Source organism: Catharus ustulatus, chromosome 11, assembly GCF_009819885.2.
Source record: "Catharus ustulatus isolate bCatUst1 chromosome 11, bCatUst1.pri.v2, whole genome shotgun sequence".
Taxonomy (NCBI): Eukaryota; Metazoa; Chordata; class Aves; order Passeriformes; family Turdidae; genus Catharus; species Catharus ustulatus.
The window spans coordinates 20,493,201-20,503,496 of record NC_046231.1 but is presented as its reverse complement, the minus strand read 5'-3'; the positions used below and the strand labels follow the sequence as shown (position 1 = coordinate 20,503,496).

General features: G+C 61.1%; 1 long non-coding RNA gene across 1 annotated transcript; it reads left to right on the top strand.

The window, feature by feature from the left end:
- The first annotated feature begins 505 nt into the window (after positions 1-505).
- LOC117001674 lies at positions 506-6,917 on the top strand. The gene is made up of 2 exons (XR_004419092.1): positions 506-592; positions 4,639-6,917. It is a non-coding gene; the product is annotated as an uncharacterized LOC117001674 (long non-coding RNA).
- Positions 6,918-10,296: the final 3,379 nt, after the last annotated feature.

Genomic DNA, 10,296 nt, shown 5'->3' with positions numbered 1-10,296 from the left:
CCAGCTGGCCTTGGCGAAGGGAAGGGGTCCCTGGTGGGTCCCCGCCACCGGGCACGGCGATGCCAACTCCTTTCTCTGCCTTCTCCCCTTTTCCTCCCCCCATTTGGCATTTGGCAGCGGAGCCGTGGCGGCGGCTGGGGCGCGCAGTGCCGGGGAAGGGCTGCCAAGCCTCGGCAGCCCCCCGCGGCCCCCCGGCCCCCCGTGCCAAGGCTGGTGGCTGGCAGAAGGGCTGCCTGCGCCTGGCAGGGCTCCGTCAGCTGCGGGAGGATCCCTGTGCCGCGCTCGCTGCCAATTTCCCTGCGAGCTGGCACCGCAGGCGGCTCCGGAGGCACCGGCAGAGAAGGCTGGGGAGGACGGATTGTGAAAGGGAGAGAGGAGAAAAAAAAAAAAAAAAATAATGGACACATGCCATCGCTGGAGCGGTGAGGCTGCCAAAACGCCAGCAGGCAGCGGGGGCCAAAACCCACCGGCGGCGGAGAGGAGGGTCTGGCAGCGCGTCCCGGTGTGGGCACATGGAGGACGGGCAGCGTGGAGGAGGCACGGCGTGGCTGAGGCAGGACGGGCGGCAGCGGAGGAGCCGCACAGGACAGAGGTATTTGCCTTCGTTTCGCAGGGCGTGCGTGTGCGTGCATGTGTCTGTGCCAGGCTCTGCATCCCCGCCGGTGCAGGCTGCCACGGCCTCCCTGCCCGTCCCTCCATCTCCTGCCTGGCCTGTCCCGCCATTCCTGCCTGGCCTGTCCCACAGTGCTTCCCTGCCTGTCCCACAGTCCTTCCCTGCCTGCCCCACAGTCCTTCCCTGCCTGTCCCACAGTGCTTCCCTGCCTGTCCCACGGTCCTTCCCTGCCTGTCCCACAGTCCTTCCCTGCCTGGCATGGTGCCGGCCGGGCTCCCCTTGGGGCTGCACTGAGGCTTCGCCGCACGCGGGGCCGCGAGCGAGGTCGTGGCTTTGTTTGGTTGGGCTTTGTCTGCTGCCGGCGGAGGGGCCGGGGCTGTCGGGGCTGCAGGAAGGGAGGTGTGAGCCCAAGTCCTGCTGCCAGCAGCGCTGGCACGTGGGAAATGCGCCCTGCTCCCAGCCTGGGGCTGCCCCGGAGCACAGCCTGGTGGCTGGGGGAGAAGGAGAAAGGGAGGGTGGGCAGAGAGCCCCGCATCCATCACCGTGCTGGGAGGAGGAGAGGGAAGGGCAGGATTGCAGGACAGCAGGGAGCTCGTGGTCCCAATGACTCACACAATGCTGGGGTTGTGGCCATGGGGTGCTGGGTGAAGGGCATGGGGTGTGAGTGGGTGTTTGTGTGGGGTTGGGGGTATGGGGGCAGTGGGAGCCTTGAGGAGGCAGGGCAGAGACCTGCTGCTGCTGTGTGCCCTCCTGCCAGCCCAGAGTGCAGGAGCAATGTTGGAGCCATTCCCAAGCCAGGAACAGTGTGGGAACACTGCTCCACTGGCACCGTGGGAAGTGGCTGCAAAAGGGTCCCCAAGGGCCACCAAACCTGGCCTGTGCTGGGGGAAGGAGCTGACACTAAAGGGAAATGGGGATTCTGGCAACCCCAAATCTCACAGCACCCCAATTGCTGCTGCTCTGCACGCCTGAAGGATCCCAGCTGTGCCCACCAGCACTCCTGTGCCCAGGGATGCCCACTCTGCACCAGGACAAACCTCCCTCAGTGCCCATCACCTGCAGGAGCTGGGAGTGATGTGGAGTGAGGCAAAAGATGTCCTGTCCCATCCCATCCCATCCCATCCCATCCCATCCCATCCCATCCCATCCCTTCCCATCCCATCCCATCCCATCCCATCCCATCCCATCCCATCCCATCCCATCCCATCCCATCCCATCCCATCCCATCCCATCCCATCCCATCCCATCCCATCCCATCCCATCCCATCCCATCCTCCACCCTCCAGCACTGACTGGACTGATCACTTGGCTTTGAGCTGCAGGAGCTGCTCTGCCCATTCCTGCATTGGATATTGGAATTAAACACAGCAGCCCGCTACAGCATGATCCCCAAAATGTCCAAGGAAGGATCCTGCACCTGGATGGCACCACCACAGCATTTCCAGCTCCCGTCACTCCCCAGAGGACGAAGCCCTGAGCCCTGTGGCTGCCCCACGCTGCTCAGTGCAGGGCCAGGAGGGCAGGAACGCTCCCCGTGTCACGGGATGATCCCCCCATCTCCCCCTCTCCCTCGTTTTCCTCCGTATTTCACAGTTCCTGCTTCCTGCACAAGGCAGGGGTCTCCAGGGACTCCAGCCAGATGTTCTCTGCAGCACACCACATTGCTTTCCTAATGAAATATTCATGGAGCCTCTCCGCCTCTTGCCATGAAAGCCTTCTGCAGCTCCCAGCCATGGAAACGCTGCGCAGGCAGCATTCCTGCAAAGCTCCCGGCCCCCTGCTTCCCGCTCGGCACCTCCACCTTCCTCTTCCTCCTCCCACCAGAGCTGCCGGAGCGCGGCTTTGTCCCTCTCGCCTTGCAGGTGAGGCAGCAGCAAGGGCAGAGCCAGAGCCACGTGTGGGGACACCGCTGTCCCCAGGCGTTTGCCCACCCCGAGGAGGGTCCCTCCGTGGCTGGGAGGAGGGGGCAGACCCCGGGGCACGGAGGGGTCTCACCGATGCCCTGCCCATCCCGGTGCTCCCGGTGCTCCCGGCGCTCCCGCCGGCTCCCAGCCAGCCCGCGGCATTAGCGATGCTGTGCACTGTAATCCAATTAGGTTGTTTATGCAAACAATCAGGTTTTATGTTTTGGTAAAAAGCTTAAATAACCTTAATCAAAGTGAAAGACCTGAAACTGTCGCTGGCGGGGGCTGCAGGTTGGTGGGGGGTGGCAGGACCCTGTGCCGGGCTGGTGACACCGCCTGGTGACACTGCCCAGCTCGCACCTCTGCCGACAGCCCCGGCACTCAGCACCAAGCTCCATCGCAGAGGCTCTGAGCTGTTCCTCTGCTGCTGGGGGCTCCCGCTTCCTTCCAGTGTCACACCCAGCAAGCCCCACCCTGGCCAGGACATCCTGGGACATCTTGTCACCTCTGTCCCCAAATGTAGGAGCACTGAGAGGTGGCCTTGTGCACCCAGTGACTGATCCAGCACACTGCCACCCTCACATCACCAGCTCTGGGTGCTCCAGCAGCACCACAGCATCCCCAGCACCGGCAGAAAATCCCTGCAGCTCCAGCTCGGGTCAGTGTGAGGTGGCACAAGGGACTGTGCTGTGTCCCTGTGCCCGTGCAGGGATGGCACAGGGAACTGGGGAGCAGGACTGGCTCTGGAGGGCTGTGCCCACGGTGCTGCCTCCTGCACACCCCGAGTTTCTGGAGGAGTAATAAGCTATGCATGTAGTGTAGAAATAAAACATGTTCTGCAGAACAAATGATGTTAATTTGCTGAGAGGCTCTGAAGCCGAGTATTAGCGAAATGCCTTGAGGGAGAGAGCGGCAGCTGTGCTGGAATTAATGGCAACGTGCCGAATTAGCACCGCTATGCATCATAGTCAGAGGGAAAAATTACCGGAGAGATGAGGAAAACAACCCCCTCCGTGTGCCAGCCCCGACCCCGGGGCACGCTGCCGAGCACGGCCGGTGCGGCGGGTCCTGGAGCCCCTGGGATGTCCCTGTGTGTCCCTGGTGTGCCCCTGGTGTGTCCCTGGTGTGCCCCTGGTGTGTCCCTGGGATGCCCTGGCCCTGTGGGCACAGCACAGTTCACTCTGAGCCCAGCAGCCTCCCCTGCCAAGGGGTGTGTCCTCAGGACTGCTCTGCATCCCTCCTGCCCAAACCATCCATTCCATCCCACCCTGCTCCCAGGGATCATCTCCTGCAGGATCTGCATCCCTCCTGACAAACCATCCATTCCATCCCACTCCACTCCCAGGGATCATCTCCTGCAGGATCTGCATCCCTCCTGACCAAACCATCACTCCTGACCAAACCACCCATTCCATCCCACCCTGCTCCCAGGGATCATCTCCTGCAGGATCTGCATCCCTCCTGACCAAACCATCACTCCTGACCAAACCATCCCTCCTGACCAAACCATCACTCCTGACCAAACCACCCATTCCATCCCACCCTGCTCCCAGGGATCATCTCCTGCAGGATCTGCATCCCTGCTGCTCCCCCATTCCTTCCCCTCCTTTCCGGGGTGTTATTCATCTCCTCGTGTGTTTATTCCTTCTCTTCATCCCCGTGGTTGAGTGCCTAAAGTCTGTATCTCCTCACTGATTCCCAGCAGTGCATCTGGTTTGGGCTCTGCAGCCTCCTCCGAGCATCTGCCTCCCTCCCCCTCCGCCCTCCGGCTGCAGGATCGCGCTGTGGATGGGGCATTACCTCCTAATGGGCGCTTCCAGTAAATTCCACACCTCTGATGGATATTTAACACCGATATCCATCTCTGCAGGTCCCGCAGTGCTGCTGTGTCTCGTGGGAAGTTGGGTTTGGCCCTTGGGTGGCTGCACCCAAGGCTGTGCAGATGGCAGGGGCAGTTATCCCAGCAGAGACTGGCACTGGTGACATCCTGAGCCACTATTCCCCTGAATCCCTCATCATCCCCTGTGCCCACTGCTGCTCATCCTCAGCCTAACACATCCCCAAAAATAAAACATCTCCCTATTGTCACCCTCAACTTTTTCTCCCGTTTTTCCTCTGCAGGTCTCAGGAGCTGCCCCAGCCTGGCCCTGGATGTCGCTGTGCCACCCCTCCTGTTGTGGGACAATCCTGGGGCTGTGGCTCACGTGATGTGATGGATGTGGATGTGCCACCAGTCTGGACCTTGCTGGGATGTGCCAACAACTGCTGAGCACCAAACCTGCAGGGATGTGGCAACGGGAATGGGATTTCCCCTGTGACCCTCCTGCAGCCACCAGGATCCAGCATCCCTGGGAGTGAAGAAGCTTTATCCATGCAGAGGTTTATCCATGCAGAGGTTTATCCATGCAGAGGTTTATCCATGAAAGCACAATTGGAGTTTTACCAAACATGCCCAGGGCCTGTGGCAGCCTTGGGGCCCGGATTCTGCCTGGGAAGGAGGAACGTGGTGCCAGCCCTGCTCCAGACCACAGGAGCACAGGGCCTGATGCCAGCACCACCCAGGGGACCTGCCTGGACACTCTGAGGGCTGTGCCAGGCCCTGCTCTGCTCACCTGGAGCCCCATCAGCCCTGATCCCAACCCTTCTCCTTGTCCTGGGACGCTCTGTGTGGTGTGCCCCATCCCCACCCCACACCAGGAGCTGTGGGTGCCATCCCACCCTTCCATCCCCGAGGAACTGGGCTGGGAAATGCTGTCGGGGGGCTGCTTTTGGAGGGGCCAGGGGAGCTGAGGAGGTTCTGGGGTGCTGGGTGCTGCGGGTGCCCGGGGGCAGGCGGGAGCTGCCGGTCACTGCCAGGTTACATCTGCCGGGGCACGCAAGAGTGACTCCAGATGCATTAGAAGTGCCGTGCTCCAATTTCAATTTCATCGTCTCACAATCATTTTCAGGCTCCTCTTAGTGCCACATTAACGAAGCCTGCTCGTTTGAATGCATAATTAGCCCAAGCATTCTACCTCGCTAATTTCGAAGCAAGGGGGGGGAGAGAAGGGGGGGAATTTGCATATTAATTTAGCAGAGGGAGAGAAAAACTGTTTACCACTTGCTTCTTGCTGTTGATCACAGCGGACTTAACTCTTTCCCGGGTGCCATCTGGAGCTGCGGAGCCGGCGCCCAGCCGGCACGTGGGACGGGCTGCAAAGGTTACACACAGCAATTAAATCCTCCCGACCACCCGGGCTGCCCTCGGAGCTCACTGCGAGCGCTGGGGCTGCGGCTCCTGAGAGCGCAGGGCACACAAAGAGAGGCTGAGGTGGAGGTGGCAGCTCCAAGGTGCCCCCTGCCCTCCTCCCTGTGTCACCCTCAGGGTGACAGGGTGCCATCCCGGAGCTGTCCCTGCCGTCCTTGGCAAAGCCAGAGGAGGGATTCCCAACAGTGTCATCCCTTCTATGAGGAGTGTTTGGGTCCACTCTGTCATCCCCTTCAAAGGGAGACATTTGGCCTCAGGTCTCTCTGATTTTTAACATCATCCACCCATAAATGATGTTGGATGAGCGTGTGCCTTCCCCAGGATCCCTCTGCAGCGGGATCAGGGCACGCTGATCCACAGATGCTGCACACAAAGAGCACCCGAGGAGCTGGGTGGGCAGAGCTGAGCACTGAGAACTCCTGACAGCCCCCCAAACACCATCTCCCTTTGTTTGGGAGTCTGTGGGCGTCTTGAGCCGAGGTTGGAGGTAATTTGTCTGTCTCCTGCAGCGGGCTGTCATCTCGCATCTGTGAGCCAGTTCCATTTGCACTGCCATTAAAAAATTCTCAGGTCTGACAGGTAGTAAAAAAAAAACATTGAAAAAATAGCAACAGGATGTTGGGAATATCACGGGCTCGTGGCTGCTGGACCACCCTCACACCCGGCTATTGCTGTCCAGGTATTGCTGGATGTGAGGGTGGTCACAACCTATTTCGGCCTTAGGACGTGTATCCCCAGGGATATCCCCTTTGCACCTCCATCCCAGCTCCCCAAAATGCTTTCCTCACCCCTGGAGACCGCCTGCCCCATCATCCACCCTGTCTGGCTGGCTCGGAGCCATCCCAGCGCGTCACAGCGATTTGGGGACACCTCCATCCTCGGCATCCCTGTGCGACTCCCACATCCCAGGCGCACGGAGCGATGCCCGGGGGTTTATCCTGCCCCTGGTCCGGAGCTGCGGGGAAGGGACACATCCCAAATGTGCCTCTGGGGTCTCCGGAGTGGCCGGAGCGGTGCCGGCGCTGCGGAGGAGCGCGGGCTGGCTCGGGAAGGGTTAACAGTTGATTACAGCCTTTGTCTCCGCATCAGTGTACATAATGCGACCGCATTTGCATACTGCAGTGTGCGCTCAATTAAAATGAACTTTTAATTTCTTCTAAGTAAATTACTTCTTCCCGCTACGTGACGCGCACAAAATGTCAGAATAATGGGAGAGCCTTAATGAGCTGGGAATGAGGGGCAGGGAGGGGAATGCTGGGGGCTCCGGCTCCCCTCTGGGCCACTCCTGCCGGGGGAAAGGATGGATCCTGCTCTCTTCTGCCTTCCCTGCTGGGCCACGGGACATCCCTGCTGCCAGGATGTCCCCTGGGCAGGGCAGGGGTCGTCACCTCCTCCCCATCCCCATCCCCTCCTCCTACCAGGAATGGAGCTCTCGGAGCGCTGCCCTCATCCCAGGATGTGTGGGGATACAGGAATATCCATCCCTGCACGGGTCTGAGCTCTCCAGGCCCTGCTCCCATCCCGGGATGTGTGGGGACACAGGAATATCCATCCCTGCACGGGTCTGAGCTCTCCAGGCCCTGCTCCCATCCCGGGATGTGTGGGGACACAGGAATATCCATCCCTGCACGGGTCTGAGCTCTCCGGGCCCTGCTCCCACCCCGGGATGTGTGGGGACACAGGAATATCCATCCCTGAGCGGGTTTGAGCTCTCCGGGCCCTGCCCTCATCCCGGGATGTGTGGGGACACAGGAATATCCATCCCTGCACGGGTCTGAGCTCTCCGGGCCCTGCCCTCATCTGGGATGTGTGGGGACACAGGAATATCCATCCCTGCACGGGTTTGAGTTCTCCAGGCCCTGTTCCCATCCCAGGATGTGTGGGGATACAGGAATATCCATCCCTGAGCGGGTCTGAGCTCTCTGAGCCCTGCCCTCATCTGGGATGTGTGGGGACACAGGAATATCCATCCCTGAGCGGGTCTGAGCTCTCTGAGCCCTGCCCTCATCTGGGATGTGTGGGGACACAGGAATATCCATCCCTGCACGGGTCTGAGCTCTCCGGGCCCTGTCCTCATCTGGGATGTGTGGGGACACAGGAATATCCATCCCTGAGCGGGTCTGAGCTCTCCGGGCCCTGCTCCCATCCCGGGATGTGTGGGGACAGGGATGTCCCTGCAGGATGTGTGGGGACAGGGATGTCCCTGCAGGGAGCGGAGTTCTGCAGGTCCTGCCATTCCGCACCTCCCAAAAATGCTTCCTGGGGCATCTCCTTCCCAGGTGGCCTCGCAGCACCCCCGGGAGCCTCGGCCCGCTCCGTCTGTCCTTCCTCCCCTCGGGGGATGCTCGGGGAGGGTCACGGAGCCCCCGCCCGAGCGGGTCCGCGGGGGCCAGATGGCAGGCGAGATTACTGGAATTTGATTTTCAGATAAATCACAAACCTGGATGAGCGAGTGCTGCTCCAGATGCATTATCCGTAATCCCCTGGAAGGGAACCTTTCGGAGGAGACGGTGCCCGTGCCAGCTCGGCAGCAGCTGGGTAATCCCGCACAGCCCGGGGGGATCAGCTGCCGCTGCCCGGCCGCTCCGCGCTGTGTCACCCGCGCTCGCCACGACCCACATTCGGTCCCGAGCCCGGCCCCGAGCAGATGGGGCCAGATGGAATCACACCGGGAGCACACGGGCACCAGGACGAGCCCGTGCCCGCCGTGCCCGTGCCTGGCTGGCGCCCCCGCCCTGCCCAGCGCCGCGGGAGGAGGGTGAGGGGGGCAGGGGGTCTCTGCTGGGCTCTCCCCACTCCATTTCTCCCAGTAAGTGATGCCCAGAGCGTCCCAATGCTGCCCAGAGCTGCTGGTGAGAGGGGCATGGAGACCCTCTCTCCTCTTATCCAGCACCCCTAAATCCCTGGGGATGGATCTCCCCTGATCCCACAGATGAGCTGGGATGTGGGAATGGCTGCAGGATGGAAAAGCTGCTGTGGAGGATGAGGGGAGGGCCTGGCACCCATGGGGGCTGCTCTGGTGCTTTGGGCTGCCCAGGGGAACTGGCACCAGGAGCTGGGAAGAGCAGGGGCCTGCAAGCCCCAGAATTCCAGGGGTGTTCAGGGCCATGCTGAGGGTTCTCCCATGGTTTGGGGGTGTGTTTTGGGGGCACAGTGAGTTTTGGAGGTTCTGAGCTGGGCACATCTTCCTTGACCTCAGGTTTGAGCCATCCCTACTTGCTTTTTGCAGCTCCTCCTCTCCTTCAGCAGCACAAATCCAGGATCCCCCTGAATAAATATCACCTGCTAGAGGTGGGGGGTGCAAGGTGCAGCACAAAGCCCCTCTATCCCTGCTCTGCCTGGCCAAACACCATCGTGGACCCTGGTGGTGACCCCGATTTCCCAGGTGGGGGTGGCAGGTTGTGCCCACCTGGCACAGGACATTCATGGCAAAGCCCTGGCACAGAAGCCAGGCCTGGTTGGTGGATGTGATGATCAATGGGTGCCAAAACCTGAGCCTGCACCTCCTCCCTGGGGGCTGGGGGGCTGGGGGGCCAGGGGGAGGTGACAGATATTAATTCCTCTTCGTCTCCTGAAGGAAAAGGGATGGAAAAAGCCGAGTAGAGAAAGCAAAGCTTTGTGTGGCTCCAGCGTGCTCTGGGAATGTCACACTGTGCACCAGGATGGTCCTTGCACACCTCAAGGTGTGTCCCCCCAAAGGACAATCCCAACTGTGTCCCCCCAAAAGGGAAGGGCCCCCAGGCTGTGACACTGAGTGCATCAACAAACCCACATTTGTGGGGGTCAACAGAAACTCCAAACCATGGCTATTGCTGAACCCTGCTTTTCATTTCCCCTCCCCATCCCTCTGTTCCATACTCATTTGGAGGCAGTATGAGGGATTTGTTCCATACTCATCTCCTCATTGTGGTGGTCCAGCTTCCCAGGCTGGTGTTCCCTCTCCCTGGGCTGGTGTTCCCCTCTCCCTGGTGTTTCCCTCTCCCTGGGCTGGTGTTCCCCTCTCCCTGGGCTGGTGTTCTCCTCTCCCTGGGCTGGTGTTCCCCTCTCCCTGGGCTGGTGTTCCCTCTCCCTGGGCTGGTGTTCCCCTCTCCCTGGGCTGGTGTTCCCCTCTCCCTGGGCTGATGTTCCCTCTCCCTGGGCTGGTGTTCTCCTCTCCCTGGGCTGGTGTTCCCTCTCCCTGGGCTGGTGTTCCCTCTCCCTGGGCTGGTGTTCCCCTCTCCCTGGGCTGGTGTTCCCTCTCCCTGGGCTGGTGTTCCCCTCTCCCTGGGCTGGTGTTCCCCTCTCCCTGGGCTGGTGTTCCCTCTCCCTGGGCTGGTGTTCCCTCTCCCTGGGCTGGTGTTCCCTCTCCCTGGGCTGGTGTTCCCTCTCCCTGGGCTGGTCACCACCTCCCCAGGCTGTTCCCCCCTCTCCACCGTGGCAGGGCTGGGATGCAGCAGTGCCAAACCCCCTCCCCTGTGAGGACAGGCATTTCCCATTCCCCCAGACCCCCGGTGGCAGCCAGGGAGCACGCGCCAGCTTTCCCCCCAACGCCA